Below are 23,395 nucleotides of genomic sequence, written 5' to 3'. Positions count from 1 at the left end.
GAATCCAGGGAAAAACAGCACAAGGGGTGCATGACCACACCAACGCCCCACACACCCCCTTCCCATGGCCACTTTCTGCGTCAAGTGTAACAGAGTCTGTGGAAGGCCACATCGGTCTATACAGCCAACTCCAGACCCCGCCCCCGAGAGTGGGAGAGAGTCAGCCTCGTCTGTGACCCACCGCCAAAGAGATGATGAGATAGGAAGGTTGAATCCCCTCACAATTATCCCAGTGTCTTTGTTACAAATTCAAACAATTCCCTGTTAATGCAGTGTCTAATAATGTGCTATCACTCAGTATCTCTCCATGTGGTATTGCTCGCTGTGTCAGTCTATTTGCTGCCACTGTCAGCATTTCTCCCTCTTACATCCTGAGTCAACAGAATTGTCCACTCCAGAGAGACGCAGCAGCACGGGCACGGGATGGAGACTGGAATTTTCGAGATCTCTGCTGGACTCTGTGCCACTCTGCATGAATTATCCTCATTGCATCAGTCTAATTTCCCATTCTGTCTATCTCTGTCTCATGCAGGTAATCAGGATGTTCCTAACTCTTGTCTCATCCATCACCTCATTGAAGCTGGTTAGTCAGCCAGAGAGGGATGGAGAGGGAGATCTGGAGCCTTCAGTAAATCCTGCAGCCCATAAGATCACTCACAGTAAACAGTACAGGGTGGAGGTAGTAGACGCCTATATTCAGATCCGGAAGACAGGGCATAGACACAGAGCTGGGCAAGGAGCAGCAACATTCTAGACTTCATTTCCACCATCTTGTGAGGGTCCTGCCTTCACCTCTGCTGTACTGGTCCTCGATACGACAGCACAGGGAATCGCAGGCATCAATCCTGGCCCATGCTGTGTTCGTGATCTCTGTAATATCCTCCAGTCCCGATAATCCTACCTCTGTCTGGAATCTCCTCTAGTCCACACCATTTTCTCTCTCTCTCTCTGTCAGGTTCTCCAATCCCTAACACCCTAATTCCTAAACTTCTATGTAGATACTAAATTCCTTCATCCCTGTAAACCCTGAGAGTCCTGTCTATCCCTGTAAGATCCTCCCACCAATACCACCTCCATGTCAATGTATTTGTCTTTAACCTCTCCATCGGTCCCTATCTATGTAATCTTCTCCAGCTCCTACCACCCTTCCTTGGCTGTGAAAAATTTGTAATCTCCTTATCCTTCTCCAATTCTTTGATCTTTATCTTGTTAAATTTCACCCTCATTTCCGACACCATACCCCTCGCGACCATAGGAACCTCTTTCAGTTTGTGCAACCCTCCCCATCTATGTAACTGTCTCCATCCCAGCAACCTGGCATTCTCCATTGCCTTCCGATCTCTGTAACCTTCAGAACCGAGAAGCCTTCTTATAACTGTAAACGTCTTCAATCACTACAATCTTCCATATGTCTGTTAGTATTCACAATACACTTCTCCCGGAAACACTCCCTGTCTGTGCCTCTCAGTCTGCCTGCCTCTCCCTACATCCATCCCTATCCCTACCTCCAGAATTTAATCCAGCTCCCTCTATCTCTGTAAATTCCTCCAATCCCCAAACCCCTTTGTGCCTCTGACATTCTTGACCAGATGTAACTCTGTTTAACTCTAACATCCTCGAGTCCCTGTAAGCCTCCCTATCTCTGTAACCTCTACGCATCTGTTCAACCCCCCATTACTGAGGAATGACACCCTGCATTCGCCATAAGGCAGATGGAATGACAGTGAAGAGATATGATGGAACTATCTGTTAGCTGCTGAATGACCATCGCTGGGAGGTGAATGCTGAAGGTTTGTTGGGATAGAGTCATAGAGTCAGACAGATGTACAACATGGAAACCGACTCTTCGGTCCAACCCATCCATGCTGAGCAGATATCCCTACCCAATCTAGTCCCAAACGACAGACTAGGCAAAAAGCCAACAAGTTGTGAAGGAAGGATGAGGTTAAGACATTAATGAGACAGTCATGTGGATCTGAATATGAAAAATGGAGCTGAGAATAAGCAAGCAGCAGCAACCGTTAGCAGGAGTTCTTTTGTAGGCACCAACCAGTAATGAAATGTCAATATGGTTACAGTCAGGACACTGAATGTACTTATGGCAAGGGCAGTACAGTAACTGTGTGAGACAGTGGTCTCCATCCCGACTGATACAGCAATGAGTATCAGTGCTGTAACAGATAGAATCCTGGATTGTATGTGAGATGGTTTTCTATAACATCATATCATATTTGTAGATCAAATGCTGTGTACTAATAAATATCCAATAATCCCATTATAAAGGAGTTTTGTGAGCAGAGACCCATTATATTATGCAGGACATATTGAGTTTGTGCTCAGACAATGAGATGTAGAAGGGGAATGAGGCCATTTGGCCCATTGAGTATGCTCTGTCCTTCAATCAGATCATGACTGATCTGATACTGTTCAACTCTACTTTCCTGCCTTTTCCACAAAATCCTTGTTTCGCTGATTCATTAACATCTGTAGGAGGTTACAGAACAGTTGGAGAGATAGACAGAAATGGCAAATTGAGTTTAACCTGGACAAGTGTGAGATGATGTCAAATTCAATAAGAACGTTAGCATACTGAGAGATATTGATATACAGAAGGATCTTGGTGCAAGTCAGTAACTCCCAGAAAATGGCAACAGAAGTGTTTCAGATGGGAAAAAATGGAGTACTAGCCTTCATCAGTCACAATGTTGGGTATAGTGGTTTGCATCTGATGCTGTGGTTCTATAAAACGTTTGTTTGGCCACATTTGGAGTACTGTGTGCAGTTCTCATCTCCACACAATAGGGAGGCTTTGGAGAGGTTGCAAAACAGGTTTATCAGCATGTTGCCTGTGTTAGGGTTTTTAAGGGTGTGTTAGGTGTAAGAGGAAATTAAACAAAGTTGGATTGTTTTGTGAGAGTATCAAAGGCTGACAGGTGATCAGGTACAGGAATATAACATTTGGAACAGGGATAAATAATGTTGATAGTCAGAATCTTCAGAGTGGATGTTACCGAGGGAGGTCGTAGAAGCAGAAATGTGAGTAAAGTTTTGAAGTGGGATTTAGACAGAAACATGAACAGGCGGAGAATAGAGGGATATAGACCCAGGTGCTGGCAGATGGTATAAGTTAGAATAGCATCATGGACAGCTCAGACGTGGTGGGCCGAAGGGCCTGCTGCTGTGCTCTACTGTTCTATTTACTAACTTCCCAGCATCTGCCCGATCAGACCCCCTCAGAATCTTGGATGTTTCATTCCATTTCTCTCTCATTATCTAAACTTCAATGGGTTCAACCTCAACCTGCTCCACCTCTTCTCATTAGAAACTCCCTCCATTCCCAGGATCAGCCGAGTGACCCTTCTCTGGACTGCCTCCACTGCGACAATATCTTTCCTGCGAGCACTCTCACTGTTCATAATATTCGAGGTGTGGTCTGACTTGTACCTTTCATAGTTTTAGCTAGACCTGCCTATTTTTAGACTCCATTCCCTCTATAATAAATGTCAGCATTTGATTTGCCTTCTCTGTTACCTGATGACTCTGTAAGCTACCTTTTTCAGATTGATAAACAAGAACTCCCTCAACCCTTTCTGCTGTCGGTCTGAAACCAAATAGTGTTAGCCTGATAGTAAGTCGGGAGCATACTGAAATTGTTAGAAAGGGTATGTCAATATATAATAACTGGCCACTTAGAAACACATTTGATAAAAGAGAATGTGTTTTTGAGCCGGTTGGATTTAATTTGTTGGTGTGAATATAAATGGCAGAATTGCAAGTTTGCAGGAGAGGTGTAGTGGTATAGGGGATATGGTGTATTTGAATTATCAGAAGCCTTTGTGCAAGTTTCAATAAGGGCTAAAGAGTAACTTGGTAGCGAATAGGGCCTCTTAAAGATCAATAAGGTCACCCATGTGTGGCACCAGAGGAGATAGGTGAGATATTAGACAAAATAATCTTGTCAGTATTTACTGTGGCGAAAGACATGGAAGCTCGGGAACTTGAGGAAATAAATAGTGATGTCTTGGAAAGAATCCTCACCAGAGAAGAGCAAGTGCTGGAATCTTAAAACAAATAAAGGGAGATCAATCATCAGCAGCTCATTAGGTCAATCCTAGAATATTGTGGGAAGCTAGGGAAGAGATTGCAGTGTCCCTAACAGAGATATTTATATTATCAACAGACACAGTGAGGTGTTGGAAGACTGGAGGGCGGCTGATGCTGTTCCATCGCTTAAGGACTGCAGGGAAAAGCCAGGAAATTACAGCCCCGTGAGTCTAGTGATGGGGAAGTTGTTGGAGGAGATTTTGAGATAAAGGAGCTCCTTACATTTACAAAGGCAAGGGCTGATTCGAGATGGTCAGCATGACTTTGTGAGTGGAAAACCACGTTTCACAAACCGGATTGACTCTTTGAGGAGGTGGCCAAAGGTAGATGAAGGCAGAGCAGTCAACGTTGTCCACATGGACTTTGGCATTTAGTCAAGAGGAAGAAGGAAGCTGACTTAAGGTTGAGGAAGCAGGGATCAGACAGGTTTCTAGAGGGGAACATGGAGCAGCACGGTGTCTCAATGGTTAGCACTGCTACCTCATAGCACCACGGACTCCATTTTGATTCCAGCCTCAGGCGACTGTCTGTGTGGAGTTTGCACATCCTCCCCGTGTCTGCATGGGTTTCCTCCAGGTGCTCCGGATTCCCCCCACAGCCCAAGGATGTGTATGTTAGGTGACTCAGCCATGCTAAATTACCCATAGTGTTCAGTGATGGGTAGGTTTGGCGCATTAGTCAGGGCAAATGGAGAGTAATAGGGTGGGGGAATGGGGCTGAGTTGGATACTGTTTGGAGGGTTGATATAGAGCTGTTGGGCTAAATGGCCCGTTTCCACACAGTAGGGATTCTCTGAAGGTACCAGAAAGGAACCGAGGAATGGACGTAGGTCAACTAGAAGGGGCATGAAAAAACATTGTTGGGAAGGATTAAGGAAAATCGTAAGGCATTCTCCACTTATGGGAGGAACAAGAGCATGGCCAGAGTGAGGATAGGGCCGGTCAGGGATAGTGGAAGGAACTTGTGCCTGGAGTCACAGGAGGTAGGGGAGGTCCTTAATGAATACTATGTCTCAGTAGTCACTGCTGAGAGGGACCTTGTCATTTGTTAGGACAGCGAGAAACAGCCTGATGTACATGAACAGGTGAATGTTACGAAGGAGGATGTGCTGAGAATTTTGTAAAAGATAAGGATAGATAAGTCGCTGAACCAGACTGGATGTGTCCAAAGTTACTACATGAAGCGAGGGTGTGAATTGCTGCGCACCTGGATGATGACCTTTGCACCCTCACTGTCCACTGGAGTCAGACCAGATGATTGGAGGCAGGAAAATATTATTCCCTTGTTCAGGAAAGGGAATAGGGATAATCCTGGGAATTGCACACCTGTCAGTCTTCTGTCTGTGGTTTGCAGACTATTGGAGAGGACTCTGGGAAACAGGATTTATTATTCTTTGGGAAACCATAGTTTAATTAGAGGTGGTTAGCATGGTTTTGTAAGGTGCAGGACATGCCTCACAAATCTTATTGAATCTTTTGAGAATGTGACAAAACACCTTTATGGCTCATTCAGAAAGTACGGAGGCCTGGGATACAGGGAAACCTGTCTGTTTGGATACAGAATTACTGGCTCACAGAAGACAGAGGATGATGATAGATAGAAAGAAATCATCCTGGAGCTCAGTGACCAGTGGTTTTCTGCAGGGAGTGGTTACAGGACCTCTGCTCTTTGTAATTTTATGAATAACTTGGATGTGTGAGTGGAAGAGTTGGTTAGTAAGCTTGCCAATGACACGAAGGTTGGTGGAGTGGTGGATAGTGTGGAGGTCTGTTGTAGGTCGCAACGGGACATTGACAGGATGCAGAGCTGGGCTGAGAAATGGCAGATGGAGTTCAATCTGGAAAAGTGTGAAGTCATTCATGTTGAAGATTGAATTTGAATGCAGAATACAGGGTTAAAGGCAGGATCTTTGGCAGTGTGGAGGAACAGAGGGATCCTGGGTTCCAAGTCCCTAGATCCCTCAAAGTAGCCACCCAAGCTGATACACTTGTTAAGAAGGAATATATTGTGTGGGATTTCATTAGTTTGGGGATTGAGTTTTAAAGCTGTGAGGTTATGCTGCAGCTGTACAGAGCCCTGGTTAGACCCCACTTGGAATATTGTGTTCATTTCTGGTCCCTTCATTACAGGAAGGATGTGGAAGCTTTAGAGAGGGTAAGGAGGAGATTTACCAGGATGCTGCCTGTACTGGAGAGCATGTCTTATGAAGAAAGGTTGAGAGAGCTTTTCTCAGTTAAGTGAAGTAGGGTGAGGGGTGACTTGGCAGAAGTGAACAAGGTGACGAAAGTCATAGAGTGAATAGAGAGAGACTTTCTACCCTGACATAAATAGCTATTACAAGGGGGTATAATTTTCTGGTGATTAGCGGATGGTTAAGGGGAGATTGCAGAGGTAGGTTTGTTACATACAGAGTGGTGGCTGAGTGGAATGCACTGCCAGCGGTGGCAGTAAAATTAGATGCATTAGGGACATTTAATATACTTCTGGATAGGCACATGGATGATAATAAAATGAAGGGTATGGAAGTTAGAGTCATAGAGGTGTACAGCATGGAAACAGACCCTTCGGTCCAACCCGTCCATGCTGACCCGATATCCCAACTCAATCTAGTCTCACCTGCCAGCACCCATCCATATCCCTCCAAACCCTTCCTATTCATATACACAACCAATTGCCTCTTAAATGTTGCAATTGTACCAGCCTCCAACACTTTCTCTGGCAGCTCATTCCATACACGTACCACCCTCTGTGTGAAAAAGTTGCCCCTTAGGTCTCTTTTATATCTTCCCCTCTCACCCTAAACCTATGCCCTCTAGTTCTGGACTCCCCAACCCCAGGGAAAATACTTTGTCTATTTACCCTATCCATGCCCCTCATAATTTTGTAAACCTCTATAAGGTCACCCCTCAGCCTCCGACGCTCCAAGGAAAACAGCCCCAGCCTGTTCAGCCTCTGCCTAGAGGTCAAATTCTCCAATCCTGGCAACATCCTTGTAAATCTTTTCTGAACCCTTTCAGGTTTCCCAACATCTTTCCGATAGTAAGGAGACCAAAATTGCACGCAGTATTCCAACCGTGGCCTAACCAATGTGCTGTACAGCCGCAACATGACCTCCCAACTCCTGTACTCAATACTCTGACTAATAAAGGAAAGCATACCAAATGCCTTCTTCACTATCCTATCTACCTGCGACTCCACTTTCAAGGAGCTATGCACCTGCACTCCAAGGTCTCTTTGTTCAGCAACACTCCCTAGGACCTTACCATTAAGTGTATAAGTCCTGCTAAGATTTGCTTTCCCAAAATGCAGCACCTCGCATTTATCTGAATTAACTCTACCTGGCACTTTTTTTTTATCTTACGGTCGGATAAAAGATTGGCAGATCATCACAGCCGAAAGGTCTTGTTCTGTACTGTTCTGTGTTCTACATGTCGTATGGTAAACTGGGTAATAAGCTCAGATCAGTGTAAAAGGATATAACATTCAGGAGGAGCTAGTCAACTGGACAGAAAATTGGGCTTGATGGTAGGAGACAGAGGGTGATGGGGGACATGCTGTTTTTCTGACTGGAGACATGTGACCAGCGGTGGAGTGGGTCCCCTGTTGTTTGATATTTGGATAAATGGTTTGGATGGGAATATTGGTTTCCTGGTAAGTAAGTTTTTTGGGTGACACTGAAATTGGTGGTAAAGTGGACAGTGATGAAGGTTATCTGTGATACAACAGGATGAACAGTCCTGCTGGGATAGTGGGCTGAAGAATATCAGATGGAGTTTAATTAGATAAATGTGAGGTGTTCCATTTTGGTGAAACAAACCAGGGCGGGACTTGTACAGTTAATGTTCGGGCCCTGGGTCGTGTTGTCAGTCAGTGACCCAGGGATGTAGGTACACAGCTCTTTGAAAGTGGTGTCACAGGTAGACAGGCTGGTGAAGCAGGTGTTTGGGATGGTTACCTTCATTGGTTTGAGCATTAAGAGTTGGGATGTTATCTTATATCTGTACAAGACATTGGTCAGGCCATCATAAAAACATTGTTGATCAGTGGGAAGAACTCATCTGGTTCACTGACCTCCTTTTGTATAGAACATCTGATGTTCTAACCTGGTCTGGCTAACATGTGACTCCAGACCCACTGCAGTTTGGCTGACTCTGAGCTGTCCTCTGAGTAGTTAGCAAGACACCCACATCCCATGAATGAATAAATAAAAATACATATGTCCCTCCCTACCTCTGCAAAGACCTCCAGCTGCAGCAATCCGTACTGGTTTTGTAACACCGTTCTGGACCTGACCACTTTCTATAACACTCTTACCACCTCCAGCACCTTCACCTCTCCATGTTCCTTTTGTGACATGAAACCCTGACAATGATTCCCCTTCCCACAGCCCTCCTTCTGCTTGCAGACTTTTTGCAATCCCTTTCAAACTTACTTCTAAAACACACTCTCACTTCAGGATTTTAAGTACTTTTTGGTAATTTTCTCAGCCTCATAATCTAATATGATACATTTTGTCCTGAGTGAGGGGCCGGTGGGGATTTCTTGCTGAGGTTTTGTCTGTTTCAATGGAATGTCCTTTTGTTGAGTGTTTTACACTGTTCCTTCAAATGTTTTCCACTGTTCATTTACAGGCACATATTTCAGTCGGTTTCACCTCTTTACCTTGGTCAGTTCTCATCTCAAATCATTTCATTGGCCATTTATGTTTCTAGTTGTAGCTGCCCTTTCTGTGATTCACTTTAAAACTTTATATTTCTTTAAACTGCACTTTATCACAATTTCCCAGAGGATCTCTCCAGGTGACATTACTCATTTGCTTAGTTTCATCACACAACTCTGAGATAGTTACGTCCCTAGCCACTTGCACAATTTGTTTTTCAAAGCAACACTGAAAAAAATTCTCTGAACACCTCTTCCAATATCACTGTTGCCAGTGTGACTGTCCCAGATTATGTGAATATTGAAGTTTCCCAAAATTATCACAATGTGTTTGTTAAAAAATTCCAATGAGTTCCTGTTTAATGCAGTGATGAGCAATGGAATGCTTTTCGATGGCGAAAACTGTTCTGCTGCTTGTGTCCTTGGCAAAATGTAGCCAGAATTTACATTCAGACTGACTCTACTTCATGATCTGATGCCAAGTGCTTTCTCTGTAAGGCCTTTGTTATCCATTATTGTTTGTGTTACCCATTTTGCCTGAGTTTCCGCAAGGTTGTGATCCATTGAATATTTATGTCCACCTTTTGTTCACCCTGTAACCACATCACACTGGTGTCTAAATCTTTTATCTCTGTGTCACAAATCAATCTAACTTATTGATGAGACATTACCCATTCCAAAAAAAACCATAATTTACTCTTTCCCACAATTTCCTGTCACAAACCGATTCCCTGATGCAGTTTTAGTTAAACTCTGTCCCATCCTGTTCCTTTCTGCTTGTCTAGAGTCACATTTCCATGCTGCTCCCATACTTTACCTTTCCTCTGTGGATTTGGAAAGCTCCTTTCACCTGAATCCTGTCACTGCATCCTCTCTGTCAGTTTGAAGCCGTGTCCATAAACCTACTGACATGACTTGTCAGGACACTGGTCACAATACAGTTCCAGTGGGACCATCCCAATGGATTATCTTTTTAAATCAGGTATGGGATGTGGGAGTCTCTGGCTGATCAGCTTTCTTCCTCAGCCCTAGCTGCCCTTGAGCTGAGTAACGTGCTTGGCCATTTCAGAGGGTAATTGAGAGGCAAACACTTTGCTGTGGGGATGTTGTGCAGACCACGTGAGGATGGGCAGATGTCCTTCTTGAAAGGACAAGTGTTTGGGCTTTTTTTTGGGTACATCAGCAATGGTTTCATACGTATTTATCGACTGTTAATTACCTTTTCTTTTAGTTATTGATTTCAAATTTCTGCATTTCTGATGGTGGGATTGAAACCTGCCTCCACAGAACATTCTCTGAGGTTTGGCATACGTGCTCTCGCAATAATACTACAAGGCCAGCAATTCACCTGCTCACCGGTTGCTCATCCCTGAGCACTGATACATCATGAAGTGCGTCATGAAGCTAAACCCGTTTTTCCTACATATTTGTTTGATCCTGAAATCATCCTGAACTCTGGTGATATCACTCATTATCTCTCTATGTGGTTTCCCTCACTGTGTGGGTCTGATTGCTGCCTCTCACTCACTCAGTGTCTCTCACTCTTGCAGCTACTCCCACCCTGAGCCAACAGAATTCTCCACTCCAGAGGGTCACAGCAGCACATGCCAAGGATGGAGACTGGTATTTTCCAGATCTCTGTGGGATACAGTATCATTCTCCCTGTGTAACCTTCACTGCATATGTCTAATTTCCCAATCCATCTATCTCTCAGTCTCCTGTAGGTACTCAGGAAGTTCCTGACTCAGTAGCCTTTCCAGCTGCTGGGTGTTTTGTCCATCACCTCATTGTTTCTCTGGTTGACCAACCATTTTCAAAGTGCAGGGACGTCTGGAGCCTTCAATAAATCCTGCAGTGAGGAAAGATCACTGACATGCACAGAGCAGAGAGCAATGAGAAGGCTCCAAGCATTGGCTAAAAAGACATGACACAGATACAACGCTGGAGGGGGAGCACAGTACAGACACACTCCAGGCTCAATCACCGCCCCTAATCTAACTTACTTTGTACTGAGTCAGCATCGGGAGTGTCACAGTTATCGATCCAGGCCTGTGCTGTCTTAGTGAGCATCAGTATAACAAAGGGAAAAACAGGCTTCCCACGTGAGGGTAGGAATGCTGCCTGGGATCTTTCTGTTCTGCGTTCCCTCTCCAAAACTGTATCTATGTCATGTCTCCTTGACTAGTGTCTTCAAAAATGTGTAACTCCTACATCAGTTCCAGTCCCTGTAACCTCCTCCCTTCCCTTTCGTCCCTCCACATATTTGAAACGTGCTGCATTTCAGTCGACCATCCCTGTCTCTGTAACCTGCTTCAGTGTCTACAACATGCCTTATCTCAGTAGTCTCCTCCTCCAATAACTGGAGACACAGTCATGCAGCACGGAAACAGAAGCTTCAGTCTGACTAGTCCGTGCTGACCAGGTTTACCAAACTGAACGAATCGCTTCAGCCTGTGTTTGGCCCATATCCATTCAAACATTCTCCTGTCCATGTACCTGCCCAAATGTCTTTTCCATGTTGTAATTGTTCTTGTTTCTCCATGTGGCCCTGGCAGTCTGTTCAGTCTACGCACCATACTCTGTGGATAATTTTGCCCCTCAGCTCCCTCTTTAAATCCTTGCTCTCTCACCTCCCGTTTATACCCTCTAGCTTTGGACTCATCTAACCTTGGCTATTCAACTTACTCAGGGCCCACAAGATTTTGTAAACCTTGATAAGTTCACCCCATAGCCTCCTCTGCCCAAGGGAAATATTTTGGACGATGTTACAATTATCTCCAACTCATATATCAAACTGCTGGCCAATGAAGGCAAGTCTACCAAATGCTGCTTTCCCCACACAGTCCACCTGTGATGCCATTTCCAAGGAACAATGTAACTGTAGCCCTTGGTCTCTCTCTGTTTGACAACACTGCCCAGGGCCCTGCTATTTACTATGTTAGTCATCCTTGGTTTGACTTAACAAAATCCAACATCTGAATTCAACTCCATCTTTCATTCCTTGGTTCACTGCCTCAGTTGGCCGAGGTCCCCTTTGATAACTGTATTCATTGCCCACTACACCATTAAATTGATCATCCATAAAATTACAAACAATGACTCCTATATTCTCAACCAAATCGTTTACGTAGATGATATACATCAGTGGACCCAGCCCCGAAAGTTATGCCAAGCTGCTGGTCACAGGCCACCACTCTGAACAACGACCCTCTGTCTCCTACTGTCAAGCCAATTTTGTATCCAGTTGGTGAGTTCTCCCTGATCCCATGTGATCTAATCTTATGAAGCAGTATATCATGCTTAACCCTGTCAAAGGCCCTGCTTAGGTTGGTGTAGACCATGTATGGTCACAACTTCAATGAAAGCAATCAAGTTAGTGAGACCTGATTTTGTACGCACAAAGCCATGCTGACTATCTTGCATTAATCCTTGCCTTTCCAGATGCATGTAACTCCTATCTGGCAGAATCACTTCCACCACCGACATGTGGCTAATTGGTGTTTACTTCCATGGCTTTCCATCGCAGCCTTTCTTAAATAATGGAACAACACCATATTCTTGTCATTGTTGAACAGCATGGAAACTGACCCTTCATGATTTCAAACAAATCTCATCCCAGCTGTCTGTTGAAGGACCATATCCCTCTAACCCTTCCCTATTCCCGTACTTAACCAAATGTCTTTTAAACATTGTAATTGTACCCACATCCACCCCTTCCTCAGGAAGTTCTTTCCACACTCAAACCAACCTCTGTGTAACAATTTGCCCCCATGTCTTTTTGTTTTGAACATATCCCTCCTCTCAACTTAAACATGCGGCCCCTCCACTTGCGACTCCCCATCCTGGGGAAAAGGCAACTGCCATTAACTCTATCTATACCTCTCATCTTTTTCATAAACTTCCATCAGGTCATCTATCACCCTCCAGGCTCCAGTGAAAAAAGACTCTGGCTGGATAGGCTTTTTTCCAGAACTCAAGCCTTCCATACCCAGCAACATCCTGGTAAAACTCTTCTGAAACCCATGCAGCTTAATAATATCCTCCCTATAACTGGGCGACCAGAACTGGACAGAGTATTGCAGAAGAGGCCTCACCAATGTCTGTGCAATCTCAACCTGACGTTGCAAATCCTACACTCAATGGACTGAGCAATAGTCAAGCATGCAAAGCACTGTCTTATCCATCCTGTGATGCAAACTTCAAGAATTATGTACCTGAACCTGGAGGTCCTTCTGCTCTACAAAACTAACCGAGGCCCGAACATTAATTGTATAAGCTCTACCCTTGTTTGTTTTACCAAATGCATTACCTCGCATTTATTGAGATTGAATTCCATCGACAGCTTTTCAGCTCATTCGCCCATATTATCAAGGTCCCTTTGTAATCGTAGCAAACCTCCTTCACTGTCCACGATTCCACAATCCAGTCTTCCAGCCATCACACATGGTTGTCAATTGTACAAATACCTTTGCTTGGGGCTCCACAATTTCTTGCCTAGCATCACAAAATGTCCTGTGATACACTTAATGAGGTCATAGGGCTTTCCATACCTTTGTGTTTTAAAGCCTCCAGCACCACCTCTTCTATAATATTCACTCTTTTCAAGTCATAGAGATGAACAGCATGGAAACAGAGCCTTCAGTCCAACTCATTCATACTGACCAGAAGATCTAAATGCATCCATCTGATTTACCAGCATTTGGCCCATGTACCTCAAAACCTTTATTATTCATATACCCATCCAGATACCTTTTAAATGTTGTAATTGTATCAGTCTCTGTTACTTTCTCTCTCAGCTCATTCCATACACACACATCACTATGTGCATGAGAAAGCTGTCCCATCAAACCCTTTTAAAACTTTCCCCTCGAAAGTTAAACCTATGCCCCCTCGTTTTGGACTCCCCACCCCTGGGAAAAGTCCTTGAATGTTTATCCAATCCATACACCTCATGTTTATATAAATCTCTGTCAGGTCACCCCTCAGTCTCCGATGCTCCAGGGAAAATAACCCCAGCTTATTCTGCAACAACCCTGGCAACATCTTGTGAATCTTTTCTGAGCACTTTCAGGTTTCACAGCATCATTCCTATAGCAAGGTGACTGGAATTGCAGAGAACTCCAATTGTGATCCAACGTAATTCCCTGAGTTCCCCAGTGTTTTGTCCACAGTAAGTTCTGGTGTGAAAAATTTGTTTAGGATCTTAGTAAGTATCCTGCAGTTCACACATTAATGGCCTCATTGATCTTTAAGGGTCGCTATTTTGTCCTGAGGTACTCGTTTACTTTTAATATTTTTCCAATCACTTTTGAATTCTCCTTATCCTTCTCTGCCGATGCTATTTCATGTACCCTTTCTGAATTCCTGATTTCTACCCAAAGTATATTCCTACAGCCCCTGAAATCCTCAGGGATTCCCTTGATCCAGCTGGCTATACCTGACATGTGCCCCCCTTTTCCTTGACCAGACCTTCAATAGACAGTCAGTGTTTACAAATGCTGTCAGCATTGAGCTGCACACAAACAGGAACATGCTGGTGGTGATCGCTCAATTTATCTCACTTTTGAAATATTCTCACTTGCCAGACTTCCCTTTCCCTGTAAATAGACTCCGCAATCACCTTTTGAAAGTTCCTGCCAAATACGATCATGATTGGTCTGGCCCCATTTTATAACTTGAACTTGTGGTCCAGGCCTGTCCTTTTCCATAGCTGTTTTCAAACTAGTAGAACTGGTCACTTTAGCAAAATGCTTTCCCACTAACGCCTCAGTCCCTTTCCCTACCTTAATTCCCAAGGAGAGGTCAGGTTTTGCCCATTTCTGTTTTCAGGCCATTTACACATTGATTGGGAGTTTTCTGGAACGCACTTACCAAATTCCTTCCTTGCAAATGCTGGACACTGGCAGTTCCAGACTAGGTTTGGAAAGTTTAAAAACCTCTACCATAACAGCCCTATTAATTTTGATTAATATTTGAGACCTCCCGACATATTTGTTCTTCAGTCTGCCACTGACTATTTGGGGTCAATAGGACAATCGTGTCAGAGTGATGACCAATTCTTATTTCTCAGTTCCACTAACGTAGCTTCACTGGATAATCCCACAGGTATATTCTCTGTAAGCACTGATGTGGTGACACATGAAATCAAAACCCACAACCACGCGTCCTCTCTTGCCTCCTTTTCGATGCTTCCTGCAGTCTCTCTAACTTGAAACAATGAGTTGCCAGTCCTGCCCCTCCCTCAGCTGTGTTTCTGTAATAACTATAAACTCCCAGTCCCATGTTCAAATCCATGTCCTGAGTTCATCTGTCAGGCCTCTTTCATTGAAATAAATGTAGTTTGATTATCAGTTTTTCCCCCATTCCCTGTTATGTTCTTGCCTGCCTTATCTGTTGAATTTGCTCTCTTTAACTTGTGCACCAGCCTCAATCTTCTTTCTGGCCTTACGACTGTTTAAGATCCAACACCCTCCAAGATTAGATTATATCCTGTCAAGCAGCTCTAACAATTCACCACATCAGGATATGGGTCCCCCCACCTCCTGCTCCCAGCTCAGGTACCTTTCCCACCTTGTCTCCCTGTGCTGACACCTACAGGGTCTCGGGACTTGTCCACTAAGTTCCCTGTGTTCCTCAGTACTCCACAAGGACCAACCATTCATTATGTCTTATCGCTTATCACAGGGTATGACCTCACATTGATCAGAACTAAACTCTGATCAGATTATCATCTGATCGTCATCAGACTGTAGCTAGAGACCATCCTCTTCAGTGTGGACAACACCCTCACCTTTCATGTCATCTGCAAACCTATTCATGATTCCTTCTACTTGCACATCCAAGTTATTATTCGACAATAACCAGCAATATTTGCTGTACAGATCCCTATGGTACAGCCGCTGTTGAAAGGAAATCAAACACGAAGAGGTTTATCCACCAATTGTGTATCCAATTTACCAACTTGCCTTGAATCCCAGTGGCTCTTCCCTTTTGAACAAGCCTTCCATGTGGGACCTTGTCAAATACCTTAATGAACTCCATGTAACCCAGACCATTTGCACTGCCCTCATCAATATTTTCAGACCCATTTAAAAAAAATGCAACTGAATTCCTCAGACAGTATCTTCCTCTGCCAAATCCGTGATGATTCAGCCGAGTTGATTCCTGCCTTTTCAAGTGTTGATGCATCCTCAGAATGTTCCCAGAAATGTCCCTCCCTCTGCTGCCAGACCATCTGCTATGTAATTACCTGGCCTATCCCTGCTGCCCTTCTTGAACAAAGGAACCACAATAGCGGCCCACATGATTCACCCGGACCAGTCCTACACGGTCCCGGGCCGGAGGATACACGATAACGTCCACCTGGTCCGGGACCTGATCCATTTCTGTCGATGGGCTGGTCTGCCGAGCGCCTTCATATCTCTCGACCTGGAGAAGGCGTTCGACAGGGTCGATCACGAGTACCTGCTCGGGACTCTGCGGGCATTCGGGTTCGGGACGCAGTTCGTCGCCCGGATCCAACTTTTGTACGCCGCCGCAGAGTGTCTGGTTAAAGTTAACGGGTCCCTGACGGCGCCCCTTCGCTTCGGGAGAGGAGTGCGTCAAGGCTGCCCCCTGTCCGGCCAGCTGTATTCCCTGTGCGTGGAGCCTTTCCTGCATCTCTTGCGGAGGAGGTTGTCGTGGCTGGTTCTGCGCGGCGCGGTCAGGGGGGTGGTCCTCTCGGCCTACGCCGACGACGTGCTCCTCACTTTCACCGACTCGGCTGACCTGGGGAGGATGCGCGAGTGCCAGGCCGTGTACTCGGCGGCGTCTTCCGCCAGGATCAACTGGGCCAAATGTTCCGGACTACTGGTCGGCCCGTGGCGGGTGGACTCTCTGCCGGAGGAGTTACGGGGGTTCAGCTGGAGTACCACCCATCTCCTCTACCTGGGGGTCTACCTCAGCCCGGCTGAGGAATCCTGGCCGGCCAACTGGCAGGAGCTGGAGGCCAAAGTCTCGGCTCGCCTAGGCCGCTGGACAGGACTGCTCCGAGTGCTATCTTACAGGAGTCGAGTGCTGGTCATAAACCAGCTGGTGGCCGCCATGCTGTGGTACCGGCTGGTCACTTTGGTCCCTCCTCCTGGCTTTGTCGCTGACATCCAGAGAACGTTGGTCGATTTCTTCTGGGACAAAAAGATGCACTGGGTCGCCGCGCAGGTTCTGAGTCTCCCTATTGAGGAGGGCGGTCAGTCGCTGGTGTGCGTCTGCACCCAGGTCGCGACGTTCCGCCTTCAGACCTTGCAGCGATACCTTTACGTCGAGCCTCCTCCTAGATGGTGCGCCCTGGCGACGTATTTTTTCCGCCAGGTGCGTAACCTCAACTACGACACGCAGCTCCTGTTCGTCGACCGAGACAGTTTGGAGGTCGCCCTCAAGACGCTGCCTGTCTTTTACCAGGACCTGATCACTGTTTGGAACATGGTCGAATCGCGTCGCGCCTACCCTCCGGCTGGAGTAGCAGCTGTCGTCAGGGAGCCGTTGCTCAGGAATCCGCACCTCCGTACTCGCGGGTTCGAGTGGCTGTCGGAGGGGAGGGCCGTGGCGGCGAGGGTGACCAGGATCGGGAACGTGCCGGGGGCCTGGGCTGGACGCTGCCGCAGGATATAGCAGGCAGGGCAGCGGTAGACGTCCGGTACGTGGCCACCGCCATCCGACGCCTTAAAACGGCGGTGCTCGGACCCGACGTAGTGCACCAGTTGGAGTACGCTCAGGTGTGCGGTGGGATCCCGTCCGCGCTCACCCCAGCCCGGACGGAATTTCACATTGGCCCCAAGGTCCCGTACTTCCCGCGGGAGCCTGTGCCCCACAACCTGAGCCGCCTCCGGAATTTTAATTTTGTTTTGTTTAGGGAAATAAAAAGAAGAGCCCTGTATCGACTGCTGCTGCACACCGTCCACCTCTTCTCCCTCATCCACCGTCCGGACACGCCTTGGCGTGCCCATTTGCCACCGGGCGGTGGGGATCCCCAGTGGAGGGCTCTCTACGCGGGAGTCCTCCCCCTTTCTCTCGGGGATCTGGGGTGGAGGGTGCTGCACGCAGCAGTCCCCTGCAACCGCAGATTGCGGTGGTTCACGGACTCCCAGCCCAACTGCTTGTTCTGTGGCGCTGTGGAGTCCGTGGACCATGTATATATTGGGTGTGGGCGTTTGCACTCCCTTTTTGATTTCCTTAAAAACCTTCTCCTCTGTTTTTGGCTGCACTTCAGTCCCACGTTCCTGATCTTTGGGCACCCGGTACGGAGGAGGGAGGGCAGGTGTGAAGACCTCCTCGGGGGTCTGCTCCTGGGCCTGGCCAAACTGGCCATCAACAGGTCGAGGCAGCGGGCCGTGGAGGGGGTCGTTAGGGCCGACTGCCTGCCCCTCTTCCGCGGTTATGTTAGAGCCCGGGTGTCCTTGGAGAAGGAGCACGCGGTGTCGACCAACACCCTGGAGTTGTTCAGGGAGAGGTGGGCGCCGCAGGGAGTGGAGTGCATCATTTCTCCCTCCAACTCTATTTTGATTTAGTCCCTACCCTCCCCTTCACTGTTTTGATCACACAGCACTGCCTTTTGATGTGAAGGGCAGTGTTTGTCACTGGCCACCCGGGTGTTTTCCTATCTTCCTGGTGGTGGAAATTGAATAAAGATTAGTGCACTTTGTGTCTTTCACTGTGTCTCACACCTGCACACACACACCATGGGTGCTGGGGATAAAATAAGCACTACCGCACTTAGGTGGTAGTGTGGGGGTTAAATAAAAAAAAAAGGAACCACAATAGCGATCTTCCAGTCATTCGGCACTTCACCTGTGGCCAGCAAAGTTTTAAATATATCCACCAGGGCCCCAGCAATCTCCTCCCTTATCTCCCATAGCAGCCTGGGATATATTTCATTGGGTTCTGGGGATTTATCCACTTTTATGCCTGTGAAAACATTTAATACCTACTCCTTATTGATCTTTACATGTCCTAGAACCTCATCATTCCAACTGAAATCCCCAACTACAATGCCTTTCTCCTGTGTGGATACAGATGGGAAGTATTCATTGAAGACCTCACCTGCTTCCTCTGGCTCCATGCACAGATTGTCCCTTAGGTCTCTAACAGGCTGCACTCTTCAACTGGTAATCTTCTTCCTCTAACTGTACTGATAAAATACCTTGTGGCCTTTCCTTAACAATATCTGCCAAGGATATTTCATGCCGATTCTTTGACCCTCATTTTTAATGACCCCTTGCACTCTCTATACTATTGAAGGGCTTCGCCTGTTTGCATCGCACTGCACTTCCTTTATCCAGGTCATGATATCGCTTTAGCAGGATTCGCTGGAGTTACTGCCTTTGTCATTCACTCTTCAGGGAACACACTGGCTCTGAATTCTCCCTGTATCACTTTAACGTACTTCCTCTTTCCGAATATGAACTCAACTGCAAATAGTTCCTCCGTGTCTGTGTTTGCCAGAATCTGTCTCGTGATTATGATAATGCCCAGTGACAGTAACATTACAATGATTAGGGGGCTTCCCCAAATTTGGACCTTCACTTCTGCACTGTCCTTATGTCTTTCCAAAATGTCTTTGAAACTTAGTGTTATGTCCACTATCCCCAAAACGCCACAAAAGTCCTTATGTCTGTCATCTTGTCCAGCACCTGCAGCCCACACTGTCTGTAACATCCAGCCCTTACTGACCTGCCCTCCAACCTCTCCGTCATGTGATATCACTATAACCGTCTGCAGACCCCACAGCACTCCTCCATCCTGTCCTACAGCCCCTCATTAACTCTAAGCATTCAGAAAGTACGGAGGCATGGGATACAGGGAAACCTATCTGTCTGGATACAGAATTCCTGGCCCATAGAAGACAGATGGTGATGATAGATGGAATGCATTCAGCATGGAGCTCGGTGACCAGTGGTTTTCTGGAGGGATCGGTTCCGGGATCCATGCTCATTGTGATTTTTATAAATGACTTGGATGTAGGAGTGGAAGAGTGGGTTAGTAAATTTGCCAATGACACACAGGTTGGTGAAGTGGTGGCTAGTGTGGAGGTCTATTGCTGGTTGCAATGGGGCATTGACATGATGCGGAGCTGGGCTGAGAAGTGACAGATAGAGTTCAATCTGGAAAAGTGTGCAGTGATTCATTTTGGAAGGTCGAACTTGAATTCAGAATACACTGGGTTAAAAGTAGGATTCTTGGCAGTGTGGAGTAACAGTGGATGTTTGGCTCTGCGTCCATAGATCCCTCAAAGTTGCCACCCAAGTGGGTAGGGTTGTTAAGAAGTAATTTGTGTTGGCTTTCATTAGCTGAGGGATTACGTTTCAGAGCCATGAGTCTATGCTGCAGCTCTATAGAGCTCTGCTTAGACCACAATTAGACATTACATTCAGTTCTGGTCCTCTCATTACAGGAAGAATGTGGAAGTTTAAAGAGAGGGTAAAAAGGAGATTTACCAGGATGCTGCCTGGACTGGAGGCCATTTCTTATGAAGAAAGGATGAGGGAGCTAAGGCTTTTCTCATTGGAGTGAAGAAGGATCAGGGGCGACTTGGTAGAGGTGAAAAAGATAATGAGAGGCACAGAGAGAGTGAACAATGAAAGAGTATTTTCCCCATGGCAGAAATGGCTATCACAAGGGAGTATAATATTAAGGTGATTGGAAGAAGCTTAAGGGGAGATTTCAGAGTTTGGTTCTCAGCACAGAGTGGTGGGTACGTCGAATTTACTGCAGTGGTGGTTGTAGAGTTAGACACATTAGGGACATTTAATAGACTCTTGGAAAGGCACATAGATGATAGTAAAATGAAATGTATGTAGGTTAGTTTGATCTTAGAGGAGGATAAAAGGTCGGCATAACATTGAGGACCGAAGGGCTGTACGGAATGTTCTATATTCTGTATGGTAAACTGGGGAATACGTTCCGATCAAGGTAAAAGGATACGGCATCCACGAGGAGCTAGTCAACTGGATATAGAATCTCCTTCATTGTAGAAGATAGAGGGTATTGGGAAACATTTTGTTTTTCTGACTGCAGATGTACTTAGTCCAGTGTTGTTTGTCATTTGGATAAATGATTTGGCTGAGAATATTAGTTTCCTGGTAAGTACGTTTGTGGGTGGCATTGGTGATATACTGTACAGAAAAGAAGGTTAACTATGACTAAACAGGATGAACATTACTGCTGGGATAGTGGGCTGAAGAATAGCAGATGGAGTTTAATTAGATAAATGTGACGTGTTCCATTTTAGTGAAACAAACCAGGGTGGGACTTGTACAGTTAATGTTCGGGCCCTGGGTAATGTTGTCAGTCAGTGACCCAGGGAGGCAGGTACACAGTTCTTTGAAAGTGGTGTCACAGGTAGACAGACTGGTGAAGCAGGCATTTGGGATGGTTACCTTCATTGGTTTGAGCATTGAGAGTAGGAGTTGGGATGTCATGTTCTGGTGGGCATTGGTGAGGCCACTATAAAAAAACATTGTTGATCAGTAGGAAGAACTCATCTCGTTCACTTACATCCTCCAGAGAAGGACATCTGGCATTCTAACCTGGTGTGGCCTACACATCAATCCAGACCCACAGCAATATGGCTTACTTGGAGCTGCCCTCTGGGTAATTAGCATTGGGCAATATATGCTGGTCCAGGCAGTGTCACTCACATCCCATGAATGAATAAATAAAAATACATATGTCCCTCCCTACCTGTGCAAACCCCTCCAGCTGCAGCAATCCATACTGGTTTTGTAACACCGTTCAGGCCCTGACCACTCTCTGTAACACTCTCACCACCTCCAGCACCTTCACCTCTCCCTGTTCCTATCATGTCATTAAACCCTGACAATGTTTCCCCTTCCCACAGCCCTCCCCCCTGCTAGCAGACACTACGCAATCCCTCTAACACTTACTGCATCAACACTCTCTTGCTTTAGAATTGTTAGTACTTTTTGGTGATCTTCTTAGCCTGATAATCTGATATGGTGCATTTTGTCCTGAGTGAGGGACAGGTGGGAATTTCTTGCTGAGGTTTTGACTGTTTCAATGGAATGTCCTTTTGTTGAGTGTTTTACACTGTTCTTGAAGTGTTTTCAACTGTTCATTTACAGACACACATTTCAATTTGTTCATCCTGTTAACCCTTGGTCAGCTCTCCTCTCAAGCCCATGTAAATGGGCTATTTTTTTTCTAGTTGTATCTTGTTCGTTTTGTGATTCATGTTAAACCTTTATAATTAATTAAATTTCACTTTCTCCCAATTTCCCGGAGGATCTCTCTGTGTGACATTACTCATTCACTCTGCTTCATCAGAAAACGGTCGCTATGAGGTAGTTACATCCCTCGCCAGTTGCACAATGTGTTATTCAAAGAAATACTGAGAAAAAAAAGTTCTTCAAACTTCTCTTCGAATACCACTCTTGTCAGTGTGATTGTCCCAGATTATGCAAATATTGAAGTTTCCCAAAATTGTTACAATGCCTTGGTTAAAAATTTCATTGAGTTCCTGTTTAATGCAGTGATGAGCAATGAAATGCTGTTCGGTGGCCTAAAATACCTGAAATCGTAGCCAGAATTTACATTCAGACTGACTCTACTTCATGATCTGAGGCCAAATGCTTTCTCTGTAATGCCTTTGTTACCCATTTCTGTCAGCGTTACCCAACCCTCCTTTCCCATTCTTAGACCCTGCAAGATTGTGAACCATTGAATATTTATTTCCCACCTTTTGTTCGTCCTGTAACCATGTCTCACTGGTGTCTAAGTCCCATTTATCTCTGTGTCACAAATCCATCTACCTTATTGAAGATACTTTGTCGATTCCAAAATAAAACATAAGTTACTCTTTCCTACAATCTCCTGTCACAAACCTATTCACTGATTTACAGTTTTAGTTAAACTCTCTCCCTTGCTGTTCCTTTCTGCTTATCTTCAGCCACATCCCCATGCTGTTCTGATGCTTCACCTTTTCTCTTTGGATTTGGAAAGCTCCTTTCATTTGAAGCCTGTCCCTGCATCCTCCATGTCAGCTCAAAGCTCTGTCCATAAATCTACCAACATGATTGGCCAGGACTCTGCTCCCATCATGGTTCCATTGAGGCCCAATGTATTGGGATTGTTTTCATTTACTCGTGGGATGTGGGTGTCTCTGACTGACCAGCCTTTCTTGCCTAGCCCTAGCTGCCCTCGAGCTGAGTAACTTGGTCGACAATTTCAGAGGGTAATTGAGAGGCAATCACTTTGTTTCTGAAGGACAGTTGTCTTTTTGATGAACAAAGGTTATTTTGGACATCAGCAATGGATTCATATTTATTCATGGATTGTTAATTGCAATTTTAAAAAAAATTGATTTAAAATTCCCCCATTTCTGACAGTGAGATTCAAACCTGCCTCCACTGAACAGTAGCTGAGGTTTTGGGTACCTGCTCTAGCAATGCTCGGCCACCACTTCACTTGCTCACAGGTTGCTCATTCCTAACCAGTTATACCAGTGCATGATGAAGCAAAACCCATTCTTCCGACACAATTGTTTGATACTGACATCTTCCAACACTCTGGTGATATCACTCAGTCTCTCTCCATGTGGTATCCCTCACTGTGAGGGTCTAATTGCTGCCTCTGTCAGCGT

Source organism: Chiloscyllium plagiosum, unplaced genomic scaffold (assembly GCF_037043375.1).
Source record: "Chiloscyllium plagiosum isolate Xiang-an unplaced genomic scaffold, Cpla_swu_hap1 HiC_scaffold_33, whole genome shotgun sequence".
NCBI classification, from domain to species: Eukaryota; Metazoa; Chordata; class Chondrichthyes; order Orectolobiformes; family Hemiscylliidae; genus Chiloscyllium; species Chiloscyllium plagiosum.
Note: the sequence above shows the minus strand (reverse complement) of the source record.